Source organism: Dasypus novemcinctus, chromosome 15 (assembly GCF_030445035.2).
Source record: "Dasypus novemcinctus isolate mDasNov1 chromosome 15, mDasNov1.1.hap2, whole genome shotgun sequence".
Classification (NCBI taxonomy): Eukaryota; Metazoa; Chordata; class Mammalia; order Cingulata; family Dasypodidae; genus Dasypus; species Dasypus novemcinctus.
The window spans coordinates 61,243,455-61,264,110 of NC_080687.1; positions in this window are offsets into that span (position 1 = coordinate 61,243,455).

A 20,656-nucleotide genomic window follows, 5' to 3' on the forward strand; every position below is an offset into this window, starting at 1 on the left:
AAGAAGTCTGTTGCTTTATATCCACATAGCCAGAAGTAAACTCTAATGATAGTATGCAGCATACTTGGACAAGTAGATTTAATTTCAAACTGTATAATTCTTATGTACCATTTTGGAAATACCACAGCTTATAAAGGAAAGTAAATTCTTCTCAACCTCTGTCTTTCTTGAATTTTTAATGTAATGATGACTTGCTAAGAGATTCCTCTCATTTCTTTTGGACTACATAAGATAACCCAATCTGTGCCATTTAAAAAATATGAACTAGCAAAAACTTTTTCAGATAGGTTTGAGTCAAGGATATTATAGGGTGATTTTATAAGCATAAAGAAAGTAATCCTTCCCCAAAAGAGTTGGGTTTTTAAATCTCATTTCAGATGCACAGGTAATAAGGGTATACCCTTCCCATTAGTGTGAAGCTTAAGATAAATCCTCTCTCACTAATAAAAACAAAAAGAAAAAACAAAATGTCAGTGACCCAGACTAAGAATTCAAGCTGCTTTGTTCTTTTATCTACTTCCTTCCCTATTCTCTCTTCCACAGCCCAGAATTTACATTATCAACTGTCGAAGCTGTTGTACTATATTTGCTCAATCTGTGGCATGTGACAGAGGTAATCATCTTATCAGAGGTGTGGTTTCTGGTTTCCCTGATCAGATGAGGCCAGGCCATTTTCTCCCTCATTTTCTCTTTCACATTATGCTTGCTGGATGATTTTTAAGGAAGACTTTACTATGTGCTCAAGGGCACATTTTCATCCAACTAAGTACATCATGGACAAGTCTATATGAGGGAAGACAATGTGGGCTGTCAAATTTAAGTCAAAATATTCACATGAAGACAATGAAAACATGCTCCTTAAAAAAATAGGCTGGTGAATCATGTTCTGTGTCAGCAGAAAAAGAGGTTTTCAAAGATGGAAAAGAATTTCCAACATTAGCTGCAAGAGATTTAGAGCTTTTACAGAGTAGAATCTTTCTAAAAAGAAAGGAAGTAAGAATAGAATTGGCTTGTGAGTCAGTAGTCAAGAGAGCTGTCTACCTGCCATCCCACTGTGGGTGCTGAAGCTGTCCTGAAGTCAGCCAACAGTTAAATGCTTTTTGTTTGTTTGTTTTGGCACACAGTGTCTTTATCATACTCAGGACACCACCGCTTACATGGAAGACTCAGAGTTTCCCATGATTAAGCTGGGAATGTAGAGTGAGCCAGAAGAGGGACTTCAGGACTGGTTCATTTCTGCAGAGTTTATTTCTGTGGCCCTGATAGAGTTTTGGAAGAACCCCTAGCTCTAGAAGACTCCTGGGAAGTTGAATAATCTCCGGACCTCCATTCTGGTGATATCGGGTTTTCTTTAACTTATTCACCTATCCCAGTCTATAGCTGCGCAAAGATGCTTGATGGCTCTCAACAGTTTAAGTTTGAATGAAAGCCACTGTCTTGGGAAACATGGAGTTGCAAGTTCTTTAGAAATCATTTAACCAATTCTTTCTAATTACACAGAGGAGAATTACATAGTTTTATATCAGGATGTCATAACATATAAATTCAGAGGTGAAAATCAAATCCATATCTTCTGCCTTCTAGGCTTCAGATACAGTCCATCACAGTGTGATGTGACATTTTAACTCCACTTTCGATTTGTCATATATCCTTTTAAAAGTCAGTCATAGAATTCCTGGGCTGTAGGGTATAAGTAAAAATTGTGCAAATGGTCAATGTAGACTTCTCTAAAAATATAAAGGGAATGATATTGTAGTTGATAGTGTTTATTACCTACATAGAACCTGTATTAGTCAGCCAAAGGAATGCTGATGCGAAGTACCAGAAATCTCTTGGTATTTATAAAGGGTATTTATTTGGGGTAGAAGCTTACAGTGACAAGGCCATAAAGTTTAAGTTACTTCCTTCACCAAAGTCTGTTGCCAAGTGTTGGAACAAGATGACTGCCTGTCTCTGTGAGGTTTCAGCCTTCTTCTTTCTCCTAAATGTCTCTCTCCCTGTGGCTCATTTCTTTCCGGGCTCAGCAGCTCTCTTCTCTCCACAAGGTCATCTGTAGACTTTCAGGCTCTCTCTCTTCCCGGGGCCTTTCCTGTGTCTATGGAGCTGTCTCTATTCCTCTGTGGTCTTCTCCTGTGTGTTTACTTCCTGGGGCTCCAGCATCAAAACTCAAACGCTCTCCTCTGCCGTGTTGTTTTTTACTGACTTGGCCAATCAAAACCCTAATCATAAATTAATCAGGTAAAAGTGAAACCTCTGAATTTAATACAATCTAATATGCCCTAAGGAACTGACCAGTTTATGAAAACAATCCAATATCTATCCAATACCAAACTGCTATAGAACCTATTCCACTCTTCTTCCCTTCAAATATATCCCCCTTATTGTGCATGTATGTGGCTCCAATAAAACTGACCTCACACCCCAACTCCAGACTGAGCCTGATTTTCCTTTCCAGCTGTTTGTTCAGTTGTGGACACTGATACAGTTGTGGACAATGAGAGGATATGTGACGTCTTCTCTGAATTTTTTCTTTACTTGTCATAGAGACCACAGGAAGTGATGGCCATCTATCTCCTTTGCACATCTCTATGTCTGGATGTGACACATGTTACTACTGTAGTTATTTTACAATCAAACTGAGGAAAAAGCCAACATCAAGAATGACAGAGTAATGAGGAAAAACTTTGGCTCTTAATGATATATGAGCCTCTGAATTAACCCAACTCAGACCCTATTGCTCTATGAACCCAGGAATTGTCATTATTATATGAGTCAAAGTTCCCAATAGCATTCTTAACTGATGCAAAAAACAGGTATAATACAAGATGATTAATCAAACTTACTGTTTTTCTTTTTAATTTTCTATTACTTAATTTTCCTTAAATTTTAAGAGAAAAGAAGAGTAGGAAAAAGCCACAAGCCAGTCAGAAAGTCTGAACCCCAGTCATTAGTTTAAACAATACATGCCAAATGCTCAATATAGTACCTAGTACAAATAAGCACTCAATAGATGTAAAGCTGCCATATTTATGATGTGATAGTTTTAAATAAAATATAGAAGCAAACATAGATATGGTTGGGGACTGTATTACAATCTCTTGAAGGACTCTGAATTAATATGCCAGGGGAATTTGAGTTAACAGTGTAGTACTTCACTATAATATACTGTCTTAGAACCAGTTATATTTGTCTTGTTATAGCCCTAATACTGTGCATAACTAATATGAAGTCAGCATTTAATTATTTTTACTTACCATTTTATCATGAAACTTCTATTTAACACTTATTATGAACAATTTTAATTGAAAATATATGCAAAACTAGGAAAGAGATGTAATAAATCTCTGGATACCCATTGCCACAAATTATTACTTCACAGCCAGTCTTGTTTCATTTATATCTCTACTTATTCTTCCAGACAAATTTTAAAGCAAATATCAGTGTCATACAATTTCATCATAAATATGTTAGAATGCCTCTAGTACTGATAAAGTCTTTAAAATCATAACCACAATATTATGACATCTAAAAGTCAATTACAATGTTTAAAAAACTAGTAAACTCTGGTTATGGCAGCATAAGAGATTGGTGAGTTGTCTTTGCAAAAAGCAAATATAGTACTGAACAAAATTGTAAAAAATAATTTCAAGCTCTGGAAATCAGCCAAATACAGACAAGTTGAGAAATATTCATTCTTTAAAAACCATTGGAGCTTTAGATAAGACCAGCAGGAGTCTGTGTTCTTTCCTGGGGCTACTCTCAACCTATTTTCTAGAAGTTGGAATTTGAAACCTGTAGCTTTCAACAGGTGAATTCGTAGGAAAAGAACGGGGAAAACCTGCAGCTTTCCTAGGTGAAATTGTTGTCCTAACAGGTCCTGGAAATTAGAGAGCCCTGACAGACTGGGAAACTACGTACATACATGAGGGAGAGTTGAGAGGGCACAAGGAAAATAAAAGCAAAACACATCTAAGAACCTGGTGAAAAGTTGAATGTACTTCCCAAATTCCATACAGATCTATGTGCAGGCAGTGGAAGCCTTATGGATACGAGGTGTTTAAACACAAACTCTGCCTAAATAATTGGCTGAACACTTTCCTATTCAGGCAGATGAGTGGATCCTAAGAAGGCAGGCTAAAAGTATATAAAGAAGAATTTAAAAATTTGTACAGCAATATGAATGGCAGGGAAGACAGATCACATAGATTAAATGCAGGCAAATTAAGAAAAAATTAAGAGAGAAAGGGGGAAAGGGAAAAGGTAAAAAGAGAGAAAGGAAGGAGGGAAGGAAGGAGAGATAGAAGGAAGGAAAGAGAAAAGGAGGGAAGGAGGAGGGAAGGGAAGGAGGAAAGGACAGAGGGAGGGAGGGGGTAAGAAAGGAAAAGAAACAAAATAGCAGCCCCCAGAAAAATAAAAACAGAATTCAGAGTTACTATATTATGTAAAATATCCTTTTAACCAAAAATTGTGAAATGCACAACAAAACAGGAAAGAAAACGAGATGGGCCTAGGAGTTGGATAAAGTAGACAAGGACTCCAAAGCAAATATTATATATATGTTCAAAGAATTACAGAAAACTATGATGGTGATGACTTTAGGGAATCTCAATAGAGAATGATAGACTATAAAAAAGAATAAATAGAGGGGAAGATGGCAGACTAGAAAGACATGGGACTCTTCTCTCCTAGAAAATAACTAGAGGACAGGCAGAAACAACTTGGGGTAAAAAAATCTTCAAGGATTTAGGACACCAGGAGAAATCTGGACACCACCGGGAGAGAAAGGGACAGAGGAAAAGAACCGTGGTTGGCAAAACTGTGAGTTAAAAGCCACATCTGCAAATGCCAGCCCCTCCCCCACACCATAGACACTTGAATTCTCAGGCCTTGGGCCAGTGGCCACAGACAAAGGGGCCCAGGGATCAACCTCCCCAGGAAAGGGAAGAGAGAGGGACGCAGCCTAAGGCAGATTCAGCTTTCAATCCCCAAATTTGTTCCACTGTCTCCCACCAGCCCTTCCCTGCTAGGTGGAGCCGTGCCGTTGTTTGCCTTGGGAGCAAGCTCAGGTCTAAAGAGATGTGACTCTATGACCCTATGAAAGAGAATGAAACTGAGCATCGGAGTAAACTCACCACACTAATCAGATGCCTAAACATAAGCAAAAGTTACAAACCATACTAAGAAAATGGAAGGAATGACCTAAGAAAAGGAATATATCAAAGCCCAAGAAGAGATTCAGGATTTGAAACAACTCATCAATGAGATGCACAAAAATTTCCAAAATCAAATTAATGAGTTGAAAGACAATATGGCTAAAGAGATAAAGGACATCAAGAAGACACTGAGCAAGCACAAAGAAGAATTTAAAAACTGAAAAAAAAGTAACAGAGTTCACGGGAATGAAACACATTACAGGTGAAATAAAAAACACACTAGAGGCATACAAATAAAAAACACACTAGAGGCATACAGCAGATGGAAAATGATGGAAGAAAGAATAAGCAATAATGAAGACAGAACAGCTGAACTAAAAGAGAAAAAAGAAAAAAGAGAGAAAAGAATGGAAAAAAATAGAGTAAAAAGTAACAACATATGGGTTATGGGAGTTCCAGAGGGAGAAGAGAAGGGAAAAGGGGTAGAAAGAGTATTTGAGGAAATAATACTTAAAAATCATGCAACATTCATGAAAGAAATGAACTTATATATCCAAGAAGCACAGCCTACCCCAATCAAAATAAATGTGAACTCAGAATTTCAAACATCAATGGTAAAGAGAAAATTCTGAAAGTAGCAAGAGAAAATCAAACCATCACATACAAGGGATGCCCAGGAATATTTAGTGTGGATTTCTCATCAGAAACCATGGAAATGAGAAGACAGTGTTGTGATACATTTAGTATACTGAAAGAGAAAAACTGCCAACAGAGAATTCTTTATCCAGCAAAACTGTCCTTCAAATGTAAAGGTAAGTTGAAAATATTCACAAACTCACAGAAACTAAGAGAGTTCTTAAAAAAATCATCCACCTTTGCAGGAAATATTAAAGGAAGCCTTACAGCCTGAAAGATAAAGACAGCAAAGAGAGCCATGGAGGAGAGTATAAAAGAAAGAATAGCAGAAAGTGTAACCAAAAGAGTAAAAAGACAGATTAAAATAAGTATGACATATGAAAACCAAAGAATAAAATAGTGGAAGTAAATCATGCATTTACAGTAATATTATTGAATGTGAATGGATTAAACTCCCCAATCAAAAGATAAAGGCTGACAGAATGGATTTTAAAAAATGAGCTTGGACAACCAGCAAGATAGTGGCAGAGTAAGGAGCTCCTAGAGTCAGCTTGTGTTACAGGGTAGTTAGTAATCACCCAGAGCTATCTAAAGCAATTCTTTGGAGGCTCCAGGAGCCCAGAAGAGCATCCTCCAACATCCTTGAAAGAATGGAAGGAGGAAACTGCCCATCTGCAGAAAAGATTCATAAATAGAGCACTCCATGCCCACCCTTTACTGGTGGCACAAGCCATCTGAGGAGCTATTCAATGGCTGGAATTGGAAGCTCCACTTCCCAAAAAACAGGAAAGGAAGAGTCAGTTGGGCAGTGCTTCAGCTACTGATCAGTAAATTCAGTGGGCTAAAGTATACTCCTAAGAACAGTTAAAGTTTGAAGTCAGAATGAGGCCAGTAGCCACCATTTTAACTCTGCCCCTGGCAGGAAGGGAAGCAGGGCAGACTGAAAATTACAGTGCTGGTAGGGACTGGCTTCTTTCCATCCAGATCAGACTGCAGGTCTAGCATAAGCCCCAAACCCACCTCCAGCAGGGAGGAAGCTGGAGGGACCTGTGCCAGACCCTCTGGGAAAATACACTCCATGCTGTAGAGGCCGGTGATCATCCTACTTTGGTAGCACAAGCCATGTCAGGAGCTATTTTGTGGCTGGAAGTGGAAGCTCCATTTCCCAAAAATAGTGGAGAAAGAAATGGTTGGCCACTGATTTCAGTTACTGATTAGTAAATTCAGCTGGCTAAAGTATAACCCTAAGAACAGCTAAACTGTGAACCTGTCCAAGTTGGAAAGAGGCTGGTAGTCACCATTTTAACTCTGCCCCCAATATTAGGGGAAGACAGGCTGACTGAAAATTACAGTGATGGTGTGGACCAGTTTCTTTCACCAAGATTGGCCTGCAGCCCTAGCCTAGGCTTCAGCCCCACCTCTAGCAGGGAAGAAGTTGCCTGGTCCTGCATCATCCTCTCTAGGTAACTGCAGGTACATTTGGGCGTCACAGACTGAATAGTCAGAAGTCTACCAGGGCGACTATGGTCATTTTGGATCCCCATGGCATTGATTGCTGCCCACACCTGCAGCTCCATCCCTGCCCCAGGCAGGGGATAAAGGGATTTGAAGCTTCATCAGTCTCTCTGGGCAACTACAGTCTTGGCCTGCATGACTTGGATTATTACACACAGCTGTGGCTCTGTCCCTACCCCTGGCAAAGGAGAAAGTTGGGAGAAGCTTCATTGGTCTCTGGGGCAATGAAGGCAGCTTGAGCCTCCACAGCTTACAGCATCAACTACATCTTTGGCTCCTACTACACAACCAGCAAGGGAGAAAGGGTAAGAAAGTACTAAATTAAAGAGAAATTGCACCAAGAATAAATGCATCTAAAAGGCCGGATGCCAAGACACCAACTGCTGCAATCAGTGATAGGTTTGCTTGAAGGGAAGGCAATGAGAACTTCACAAAATAAAAGGACAAAAAGAGATATATGACAGAGGGGAGATAAAGATGGGACCATGGAACTCACGGCTTCTGGAACTGAGAGGCCTCAACCCCAGTTTCCACCTTGTATTTATTGGAAACTACCAAGCAGCTGTTTACTATTAGAACTGCAACATCTATAATAGGGAACAACTGCAGCATCTACAATAGAACAGGTGTAACATTTACACTAAGGAACAGGTAAGTCAGTTTCCCACATTTCCCCCTTTTTGTTTTTGCAACGTCTACACAAATGACGTTTCACTGATTAACAAAGCTTCGTTCATGATATTTTCACTTTTAGGTTTGAACAATACTCATTAAACTTTTTTGTCAATACATTCAGTCAGGATTGTTCAAACTTAGAAAAAGAGATTTACATCAAGGTACATTTATATATCACTTACAGTTCATCAAATCATTTAAGTACACAATATGTTGCATTATTAAAATTCTGATTAGTATTCAAGCATTTTATACATAATCCATAACTGCAACAACAAACAATTAGACTTCCAACTAGCAGACGTTTAATGAATAGATTTTCATTTCTCATGGGCTTAATATTCCCAACTGGCAAGGCTATATAGGCCATTACTCGATATTAGTGCTGGCCACATTCAATTCACAGGCTAAGTCATTACAAACTCCATTAACATGAGAAAACATTGTATTTATCAATTACAGCAGAGAGTATAGTTTTTTCTTACCCAACCAAACAACTTTAATAATTTGATAGAGTAGCAGGGACCCTACAGCTTGTCCCAATTGTTTGCCTCTTCCAGGCCCTTAAAATACCATTGCCTCTGACGTTTCTTAGTAGGGTCACTGCCACAGGTTTCTTCTATGCAGCCAGATTCATTGCCATCAGGCCAGGGCAGAAAGCCTTGAAGAACTGCAAAAGTCCTTTGCTGGCCTTTTCCCACAGGTTTTGTAATTTTTGTACTCATTCAGGCTTGTTTTACTTTCACAGAACGCATCTCACAGAATGCTACCACAATACTTTTACAACTTGGTATGTGCATACTTGTTCTGTCCTGCATATCTCCATATTAACCATTTTATTTCAGGACAAAATATACCTTATAACATTTCAGTTAGCATTCCCACAAACTTTTTGCCTTTTTCAGTATTTGCTTAACTTTTACATCGGTCATTTTTTCTTCCTTTCTCTCTTAATTTCTTTTTTTATCCTTTTTCTTTTTTCCTCTCTTTTTCTCTCTTTTTCCTTCCTTTTTCTTTTTCTTTCTTCCTTTTTTGTCTTTCTTTTTTTTAAAAAAGATTTTATTTATTTTATTTATTTCTCTCCCCTTCTTCCTCCTCCCCCACCCCACAGTTGTCTGTTCTCTGTGTCTATTTGCCGCGTCTTCTTTATCTGCTTCTGTTGCTGTCAGCAGCATGGGAAACTGTGTTTCTTTTTGTTGCATCATCTTGCTGTGTCAGCTCTCCATGTGTGCAGCGCCATTCCTGGGCAAACTGAACTTTCTTTCGTGCTGTGCGGCTCTCCTTACAGGGCGCACTCCTTGCGTGTGGGGCTCCCCTACGTGGGGGGCACCCCTGCGTGGCAGGGCACTCCTTGCGTGCATCAGCGCTGCACGTGGGCCAGCTCCACATGGGTCAGGGAGGCCTGGGGTTTGAACCACATACCTCCCATGTGGTAGACGGACACCCTAATCACTGGGCCAAGTCTGCTTCCCTTTCTTCTTTCTTTTTTCTTTTTTCTTTCTCTTTCTTTTTTCCTTTTTCTTTCTTTTTCACACACACTGAAACAATCACAACACATACACTGACATTGAACAAACACAAAAGCAGTTCTAAATCTGTTAATCTAGAATTTCTTCATTGCTTCCTTTTATAATTCAACATTTCTTTTCCTGTTTTCCTCCTCTCAATTTCCTTCTTATTTTCTTTCTGTCCAAGTCATACTTGCTTTATGATGCCATGCTTGAAAAAGTTCTGTAGTTTAGATACTTTGATGTAAAGCCATTCTAGTCTTTGGAATGAGACCCAGTCATGCAGTTTCCAATGTCTGTCTCTCCATCTGCATGACTGGAGGTTCTGGGTTCCACAGGAACTTTTATCATCTCTTGGTGTTCTTTATATTCACACAGGATGTTCTCCATCTCCTGGGGAATAACAAACAAACCCTCGAGGACTTCAAAGGTTTTCCAAACCACTCCACCATCACACCGTTGCAAACACTTTAATTTCCCTTGAAACAATCCTTCTCCCCTTCAGGTCCCTGTTGCTACAAGCCTTCTTCCCTTTGTACCCCCCATTGGGTGCCAGTTGCTGCGATCAGCTTAGTGATAGGTTTGCTCAAAGGGAAGGCAATGAGAACTTCATGAAGGAAAAGGACAGAAAGGGACACACAACAGAGGGGAGATAAAGATGGGACCAGGGAACTCACAGCTTCTGGAACTGAGAGCCTCGACCCTAGTTTCCACCTCATATTTACTGGAAACTACCAAGCAGCTGTTTGCTATTAGAACAGCAACATCTATAATAGGGAAAAACTGTAACTTCTAACAGCTGCAACATCTACAATAGAACAGGTTAACATTTACAATAAGGAACAGGTAAGTCAGTTTCCCACAACAACCAACAAAAAATTACAATCCACACCAAGAAACAGGGAAATATGGCCCAGTTAAAGGAACAAGATAAGCCTCCAGATGACATAAGGGAGTCAAGAAAACTAATTATAGATGTTCAAACAAATCTTCTTAATAAATTCAGTGAGATGACTAAAGAGATTAAGGATATTAAGAAGACATTGGATGCACACAAAGAAGAATTTGAAAGCATGCATAGAAAAATAGCAGATCATATGGGAAAGAAAGTGCAATAAATCAAATTAAAAATACACTGGAATCATATATCAGATTTGAGGAGGCAGAAGAAAGGATTGGTGAACTTGAAGGAATGGCCTCTGAAAGTAAACATACAAAAGAGTAGATGGAGAAAAGAATGGAAAAAATTGAACAAGGTCTCAGGGAACTAAACAACAGCAAGGGACGTGCAAACATACATGTCATGGATGTCCAGAAGGAGAAGGAGAAGAGAAGGGAAAAGGGGCAGAAGGAATATTTGAAGAGGTAATGGCAAAAAATTCTCGAAACTTGTTGAAGGACATAGATTTCCATGTCCAAGCAGCACACTGTACTCCCATTTGAATAAAACCAAATAGACCAGCTCTGAGACACATACTAACAAGAATGTCAAATGCCAAAGACAAAGAGAGAATTCTGAGAGCAGCAAGAGAAAAGCACTACATAACATATAAAGGATACCCAAAAAGATTAAATGCATCAGAAACCATGGAGGCTTTGCAGGAAATACTAAGGGTGTGCTACAGCCTGAAAAGAAATACAGGGGAGAGAAGTCTGGAAGAGAGTCTAGAAATGAAGATTATATCAATAAAAGTAACTAAAAGTGTCAAAACAGTGGTGAAAATAAAATATGATGGATAAAAGCCAAATATTTAGGAATAAATTTAACCAATTATGTACAGTACTTGTATGCAGAAAACTACAACTTTTTTTTTTAAAAGACCTAAATAATTAGAAGAATATTCCATGCTCATGGATTGGAATACTAAATATCATTAAGATGTCAATTCTACTCGAATTGACAAACAGATTCAATGAAATCTTGATAAAAATTCCACCAGAATTTAAAAAAAAAAAAGGAAAACATTATTATCAAATTTATTTGGAGGGGTAAGGGGTCCTGAATAGCAAGAATCATCTTAAAATGGAAAGCAAAGTTGGAGGACTCTCACTTCGGGACTTTAAATCTTATTACATAGCTACAGTGGCAAAAACAGCATAGTACAGGCAGAAAGACAGACACATAGACCAATGGAACCGAATTAATAGTTCGGAAACAGACTATGGTCAAGTGATTTTTGACTAGCCTGTCAAACCCACCCAGCTTGGGCAAAACAGTCCATTCCACAAATGGTGATGAGAGAACTACAGAACTGGATATCCATAGCCAAAAGAAGGAAAGAGGGCCCCTATCTCACACTTTATACAATAATCAACTCATAAAGGAACAAAAATCTAAAAATAAATTCAAGAACCATAAAGCTTCTAGAAGAAATTGTAGGAAAATATCTTCAAGCCTTGGTGGTAGGTGGTGGATTCTTAGAGGAGATAAGAGGAGGACTGAGATGGACTACTGATATTTAACATATGTAGAGGTTTTGACTAGCTTTAATGTAAAAGTGTGGAAATGTATGGAGTGGATGGTAACAAATTACAGTGAGTAACAGCTGGTTTATAAATGGGAATGTAGCTGAAAAAGGTACTCTAGAGGTATAAATGCCAATTGACAGAAAGCTAGAGAATAATCTAGGTACTGAATAACACTGCAAACCCAGATGCAGATGAGAATTGTGGCTGATGGTACAGATGTAAAAGTGTCCTTTGTGAGCTAGAGCAGATGTACATCATTATTGCAGGGAGTTGGGAATATGGAGAATCATGGGAAAAACAAAGTTGGAGTGACCTATGGACTGTGGCTAAGAGTAATAATGTAATATTCATGCATCTATGCCAAAGATGTACTGTGTGGGCCATGGTTTGGTGCTGACGGTCTGATGATGTCTCATGATCTGATGATGTTGTCTCACGATCTGTGACAGGTGTTCACTGTGGTGCATTGGTGGAGGGTTGTTGTATGGGAGTTCTGCACATGTGCATGGTTGTTTTATAAGTTTATAGCTTCTGTCATAAAAATATCTTTAAGAGATAATGGTGGGGTGGGTTTGTGGAAAAGTACACCAAGTATAGGATAGGGACTATAGTTAATACTGGGATTTTTGACAATATTCTTGCATAATTTGTAAAAACTCTGTCACAGCAATGCAAAGTGTTGGTGGTGGGTTGATGTATGGGACCCCTGTATGATGTTATGCATGTTTGCTTTGTAAGTTCACAACTTTTACTATGCACTTATTGTTCATGTATGTTCAAGTATAAATAAGATAAAATAATAATAATAGGGTGGTTGGGGGAAAATACTTTGGTTAGTAGTAATATTTTGAGGATACTCTTTAATCAATAGTTTAAAATGCTCACAATACAAGGTATAGCTGGTAGGGTGAGGTATGAGAGCCCATATAATGTTATGGATGTTTGTTTTGTAAGTTCACAACTATTACTATGAGCTTTTTTTGTATGTATGTTTATGTATGAGTGAAGTATTTCAATAAATTTTAAAAAACACAAAAACACAAAAAAACAAAAAACCAACATGAGCCATCCCTGTGTTGCCTACAAGGGACTCATCTTAGACCCAGGGATACAAACTGGCTGAAGGTGAAAGGTTGGAAAAAGATACTCCACAAAAACAGTAATCAAAAAAGAGCAGTGGTAGCTATACTAAAGTCTGACAAAACAGACTTTAAATGCAATAAAACTTTTAAGAGATACAGAAGGTCATTGTATATTACTAAAAGGGACAATCTACCAGAAAGAAATAACGTCATAAATATTTGTGTGCCTAACTAGGGTGCCCTAAAATACGTGAGCCAAACTCTGGCAAAACTGAAGGGAGAAACAGACATCTCTACAATAATTGTTGGAGACTTTAACACATGACTCACACCATTAGATAGAACTAGATGGAAATTTCACTGCCTGACCTTGAAACATATTACAAAGCTACAGTAGTGAAAAACAGCATGGTAATGACATAAAGATAGACACATTGTTTAGTGGAATAGTATTGGGAGTCCAGAAATAAACCCTTGCCACTATGGCCAGCTGGTTTTTGACAAACCTACCAAGTCCATGTTGACAGGAAATACAATCTCTTCAATTAATGGTGCTAGGAGAACTGGCTATCCATAATTGAAAGAATTAAAGAGGACTCCTATCGCATTCCCTATATAAGAATCAAGTAAAAATGTATCAAAGACCTAAATATAAAATCTAGGGCCATAAAACTACTAAAAGAAAATGTAGGGAAACATTTTAAAGTCCCTATGGTAGGTGGTAGTTTTTTGGACCTTAAACCCAAAGCACACACAACAAAAGAAAAAATAGATACATGGGACCTCCTCAAAATAAAAACATTTTGCACCTCAAGGACTTTGTCAAAAGGGTGAAAAACCAGCTGACTCAATGGGAGAAAATATTTGGAAATCACATATCCAATAAGGGTTTAATATCCAGGATACATAACAACAATAAAAAGACAAATGACCTGTTTTAAAAAATGGGCAAAAGACTTGAATAGACATTTGTCTAAAGAAAAAATACAAATGGCAAAAAAGAAGCATATGAAAAAATGGCCAACATCACTAGCAATTAGGAAAATGCAAATCAAAGCTGCAATGAGATATCAATTCACACCTATCAGAATGGCAGCTATTAAGAAGAGAAAGAACTACAAGTGTTAGAGAGGATATGGAAAGATAGGAATGTTTATTCATTGTTGGTGGGAAGGCAAAATGGTACAGCTATTGTAGAGGACTGTTTGGCAATTTCTAAAGAAGTTAAATATAGATTTGCCATGCAACCTGGCAATATCACTACTGGGTATATACCCAGAAGAACTGAGAACAGTGTCATGAACAGACATCTGCACACCAATGTTTTTAGCAATGTTATTCACAATTGCCAAAAGATGGAAACAACCCAGGTGTCCATCAACCAACGAATGGATAAACAAACTGTGGTATGTTCACATGATGGAATATTATGCAGCTGTAAGAAGAAATGAAATCATAAGGCATATGACGACATGGATGAACCTGGAGGACATAAAGTTGTGTGAGGAAACCAGGAACAAAAGAATAAATATGGTATGATTGCACTCCTGTGAACTATATATATTGTGTAGTATCATGGAGTTACTAACTTGAATATGAGTCACCAGAAAATAGAATGAGATTAGAGATGGGAAATCTGAGGGTTGACTTGTGTAGTGTTGGTAAAGAGGGTGTGTATTAATCTTCGGAAATTAATAGAAACACTGAAAGTCGAACATAATGTTTGTGACTAGTATTGGATATGAAAATGGATATGAAAGTGGTTTAAAGTGAAAGTCTGAGGTCATGTGTATAACTAAAAGGAAAGTTAAAGAAGGTAACATGGAATTGTATAGCATACTAAAAGCACATGGGAATTATAAATATAGGTAAATTTGCATATATAAGACCATTTTTCTTTGAGGTTGAACAAATGTATGTTAGTACTATAAAATGTTAATATCAGGCAAAAATATTATGCTAAGTGAAAGAAATTAGACAAAGTATTACATATTGTATGATTTCATTTATATAAAATGTAAATATAAATCAATTTATGAAGATGAAATTAGATTAGTGGTTACATAGGGCTTGGGAAGGAATGCTAAGTGGTGTGGAGTTTTTCTTTTTGGAGTAATGAAATTGTTCTAAAATTTTTTGTGGTGATTAAAGCACTACATTTTGGTTATACTAAAATTCATTGAATATACACTTTGGATAGATTATATGGTATGTGAGTATATCTCAGTAAAACAAATTTATAAATACATAAATAAATAATTGTACAATAATAGCCAGAAATAGAGCTATGTACAGCAGGGGAGCATAGAGAGCTTGAGAGGCAATGAATTTTCTTGCTTGTTTGTTCTGTTCATCTGTTTTCTGTTTATTATTTTTATTATTGAAACAATGAAAATGCTGTCATAATGATTGAGGGGATGAATGCACAAATATATCAAATACCATTGTTTTTACACTTTGGAGGTATTGTATGCTTTATTAATGTGTATGAGTAAAATTGATTTGTTTCAAAATACTGTACTCTGTGCAATGCACAAACCGTACAATAAAAAATTAATGATCATGCTATATGAGCAACTAATGAAGAAGGCTAAGCCTATGTTGAACAGAGTTTTGTTATTTCCAAATAAAGACTAAATTGGAAAAAAAAAAGAATAAATAGAAAATTAGAGTTGGAAAGTGCAATAACATAAATGAAAAGTACCTAACATAAATGGGCTCAATAGCAGTTTGGAGATGTCAGGAAATGTGAAGATAGAGCAACAAAAATGATCTGATCACAAAATGAGAAAAGAGATTGTAAAAAAAGGAACAGTCTCAGAGACCTGTGGCAAAACCTCAGACAAATATGCCAAAACAAAGGTAGTAGAAGTCTCAGAAGGAAAAAAGAGCTAAGGAAACTGGGAAGAAATAATGGCCAAAAACTTTCTAAATTTGATGAAAATATTAACATATACATATCAAATCTCTACAAAATACAAAAAGAATACATACAAAGAGATCTTGTCCTATACTTAATCATAGTCAATCTGCTTAAAACTAAAAACAAAATGAAAATATTGTAGGCAGAAAGAGAAAAATGATTTATGTGCAAGAGAGCAACAATATAATTAACACTGAATTCTTACTAGAAACAAAGGGAGTTAGAAGCCACTGAAATGACATGTTCAAAATACTGAAAGAAAAACCTGTCAAACCAGAAATTATTGAAACTATCCTTCACCTAAAAATGAAGGTGAAATAAAAATATTTCCAGATAAATGAAAACATAGAGAATTAAAGCTACCAGAACTTTTCTATAAGAAATCCTTAAGGAAGTCATTTGTGCTGAAAGAACAAAAACACCAGACAGTAAATCAACTCCACAGAAAGTTATGAAGAGCATATGAAATGGTGAATAAGTGAGTGTAGCAGTTTGGCATGGTTATGAATTCCAAAAATAGATATTGGTTTATGTTTGTAATCTGGTCTGAACCTGGGCATGATTAAGTTATGATTAGATGATTAAGATATGGGCCATGTCATTAGGGCATGGAGTCCCCACTTCTTGGTAAAAGACATGGCAAAGGACAGAGTTGAGGGTTTTTTGATGTTGGAGTTTTGATGTTGGAGTTTGTTGCTGAAGCCTTAAGCTGGAGCCCTGGAAGTAAGCTCACAGAGGAAAGAGAAGCCAGCCCCAGGAAGAGAGGAATGCTGAGCCCAGGAAGAAGCAAGCCCTGGGAAGAGAGGAACCCTGTATATATATGTGTATCTATGCATATGTATATGTATGTGTTCATGTGTTCTCTTAATTTCTTCTAAAAACAAAAGTTCAAAAAAAGCAAAGCAATCATTATAACATGTAGTAGTAATATATATGACAATAATAAATCAGAGAAGGAGGGAAGAAATGGATCTATATTGGATCAAATTTGCTATATTTTATTAAAATTATTAACCTGAAGCAGATTGTGATGCATATGGTAAGACCTAAAGTGACCACTAAGAAAATAACTTAAAAAATATATATATAGCTTAAAAATTTAAATTAAAAAGGTACAATAAAAATGTTGTTTACCACAAGTCAAGGCAATAAAGGAGAAATAGAGGAATAAAAAATAAATTAAATATATAGAAATCAAAGAGTACAAAGGCATGTATAAACACAAACATATGAATATTTACATTAAATTTGATATGGCAAACATTTCAATCAATGAAAGAAACTGACTTTGTGTGGGCCTAGATGTTGGATAAAGCAAGAAACCACAGGTGGGGCAGCCAGAAGCTGAAAACAACATCTCCCAGAGAAGGCAGAGACCAGCAAACATTGTCATGTGTCCTCTCATGTGAGAGAGGAGTCCAAGATTGCTATCCTTTGGGGACAAAGCATCTCCTGATGAGGTGTGGATTTGGGCATTTTTCTGTCTCAAAAATGTAAGCTTTTAAACTAAAAAATCGCCATTGTAAAAGCCAATCCATTTCTGGTATGTTGTCTTGCAGCTTCTAGAAAACTAAAACATCTAGAGAACATTCCACCTGAAGACTGCAGATAACACATTCTTTTCAAGCACACGTGGAACATTCTGCAGGATAGTTCATAGTCTAGACCATGAAATAAGTCTCAATAATTTTAAATAGTTGAAAATATTGAAATCATACAAAGTATGTTCTCTAACTATATGGAATTAAAATAGAAATTGAATTACAAATCCACAGAAAGAAATCTGGGAAATCACAAAAATTAATATAAGAAAGCATAGTCCTATTTGTGATCTTGGATTAAGCAAAGATTTTAAAAATATATGATACTAAAAATATCCATTAAATTAAAAAGTGATAAATTTGACTTATTCAAAGTTAAAAACTTTTTTTGCTCTTAGAAGTCACCACAGAGACCATGAAAATACAAATGGACTGGAAAAATATTTTCAAATCATATATCTGGTAAAGAACTTATATCCAGAGTATGAAAAGAATAGTCACCACTCAATAATAAGTGGACTAACAACCCAATAAAAATGAGCAAAGAAGATATAGGAATGGTTAACAAGCAAATGAAAATAGGCTCAATATCACAGATCATTAGAGAAATGAAAATTAAAACCACAGTTATATACCTCTACATATCCATGTGAGTAGTTAAGAGTAAAAAGATTGATGATCCTGAGTGTTTTCTAGAAGGTGAAGAAACTAGAATTTTTACATTGCTGGTGGGAGTTTAAAATGGTATAGCCAAAATGGTTTGGCAGTTTCTTAAAGAGTTAAACATACACTTAAAATATGACCCATCTGTCATGGGTAAGTACCCAAAAGGAACAGAAATCTACTCAAAGACTTGTATATGAATGTCCACAGTAGCATTATCATAGTGTCCTGGTTTGAGGCTTTTGTGAACCACAGAAAATCCTGTTTTTAAAGCAAATCCACTCCTGTTTCTATAAACCATTGTGGATGGGATCTTTTGATTAGATTCAGTTAAGGGGACTTTTTAGTAGATCAATTTTCATTTGATCACTTGAGTTCAGGGCCTTTGATTAGATTGAGGGACCCAGGGTAAGTCTTAATCTTTTACTAGAGTCCTATATAATTGGAGGAGGGTAGAAAAGAAAAGCTGCCATTTACCTTGCCATGTGAGAGAAGACTCAAGCTCACCTGCAGTTGCAGAAAGACAAGAAACCCCAAGAGACTAAGAGAGAGGCCAGAGGCTAGAATCAGCTGAGCAGCTGAAGATGAAGCCACAAGGCTCTGAGGAGAGGGGAAAGACAAGCCATATGCCTGATCACCCACAACTGGGCTTGGGGAGAAAGTGATCCTGGAGGAGGTCAAAGAACAGCCACCATTGTGCCTTGCCATGTGGCAGGAGTCCAGGACTGCCAGCAGCCAACTTTTGGTAAGACACCATCTCTAATGATGCCTTGATTTGGACGTTGTCATAGCCTCAGTATTGTAAGCTTCTAACCTAATAACTTTCCATTATAAAAGCCAAACCAATTCTGCTGTCTTACACTGGCAATCTTGAGCAAACTAAAACACACAGACAGCTAATGACTATCTGACATGGGGTACACAACACCAGACCTCTTGTCTTCAGGTAAAGACAAGTCTGAAGTATGTGTACCCTCTAACTGCTCTTCCCCTTCTATACTCTGGACCACACCAAGGCTAGACTTGACCTGAGACCACATCCTCACTCAGGAATTCTCTTTCCTATCCCTCACTCCCTCATCAATTTCATTTTTCCCAAAGACCTTAATCTCAATAAATATCTTATACCCAAATGTCTGTATCAGGCTCTGTTTCTACAGAACTTGCCCTTTCCAAATCTTTTTCTTTATTCACCTCATTTCTGAGTTTTATTTCTAGTTTACGCATTCATAGTTTATTCATTGCTCATAAGTGTTTTGGCTTTCTTTTAGTGCTTTGTGAAATATTAGCTTGCTGTAGTCACCTGTTTTATGGATATTTTTTCTGGTTTGCCTTCATTATCTGTAGAGTGGTTATTCTGCTCCTTAGTCTTTTTTTTCCTAAAATAGCTTTGTGTGGGATTCAACTGAAATATTTGACTTTGTACATTTTTAGGTGAGATCAATTTCTTTTCTAATTTTAGGAGGAAAAATGAACCAGGATAGCTTCTCCTAGCTTTTGAGATTTCTCTTTTTATGCATTCACAAAGCAATGCAAATTCTGATCCTATAATTTCTAAGCTATGTTGGTCTCTTCTCTATTACATTTTTATATAAAAGTGCTTGATTCCCCTGTTTTACTCTTTAAAAATTTTTTTATTTTTATTGAATTGTCCTTTTTTAAAGATACATAGATCACAAAAAATGTTACATTGAAAAATATAAGCGCTTCCCATACACCACCCCCGCCACTCCTCCCACATCAACAACCCTTTCATCAGTGTGGCACATTCATTGCATTTGGTGAATACGTTTTGGAGCACTGCTATACCACATGGATTATAATTTACATTGTAGTTTATACTCTCCCCCAGTCCATTCGGTGAGGATATATAATGTCCTGCATCTGTCCCTGTAACATCATTCAGGACAACTCCAAGTCCCAAAAACGCCATGTCACACCTCTTTCTCCTTCTCCCTGCCCTCAGCAACTCCAAGCCATTGTCTCCACATCAATGCTACAATTTCTTCCATTGCTAGAGTCACAATAGTTCTATAATAGAATACCAGTAAGTCTACTCTAATCCGTATTTTATTCCTCCATCCTGTGGATCATGGGATGGTGATGTCTGCTCCACCTCTAAATCGAGAGGGGCTTAGATCCCACATGGCTGATGGATGCAGTTCTCCTGCTTGTAGTTGTAGACACATTTGGTTCCCTGGTGTGGTGGTTGACCATCCTCACCTCCTGTTAGCTGCCATGGGTAAGTCCATCAAACCAGAGAGTAGGTGTTGCAATTCTGCTGAGGTTCAGGGCCCAGCTGGCACATGGCCAGTCCAGAAATTCAAGTCTCCTGAGCATACACCAACCCTATGCCAACCATGGATTCAGTAAAAGTGACAGGAGAGGCGCGTATAGAAAGGTCGCATCTGAGTCCAACTCCATCACTATCAGGAGCAAAAATTCCAAAGTGGAACCCACCACCAAGACACTGAACTCCAGAGCCATCTGC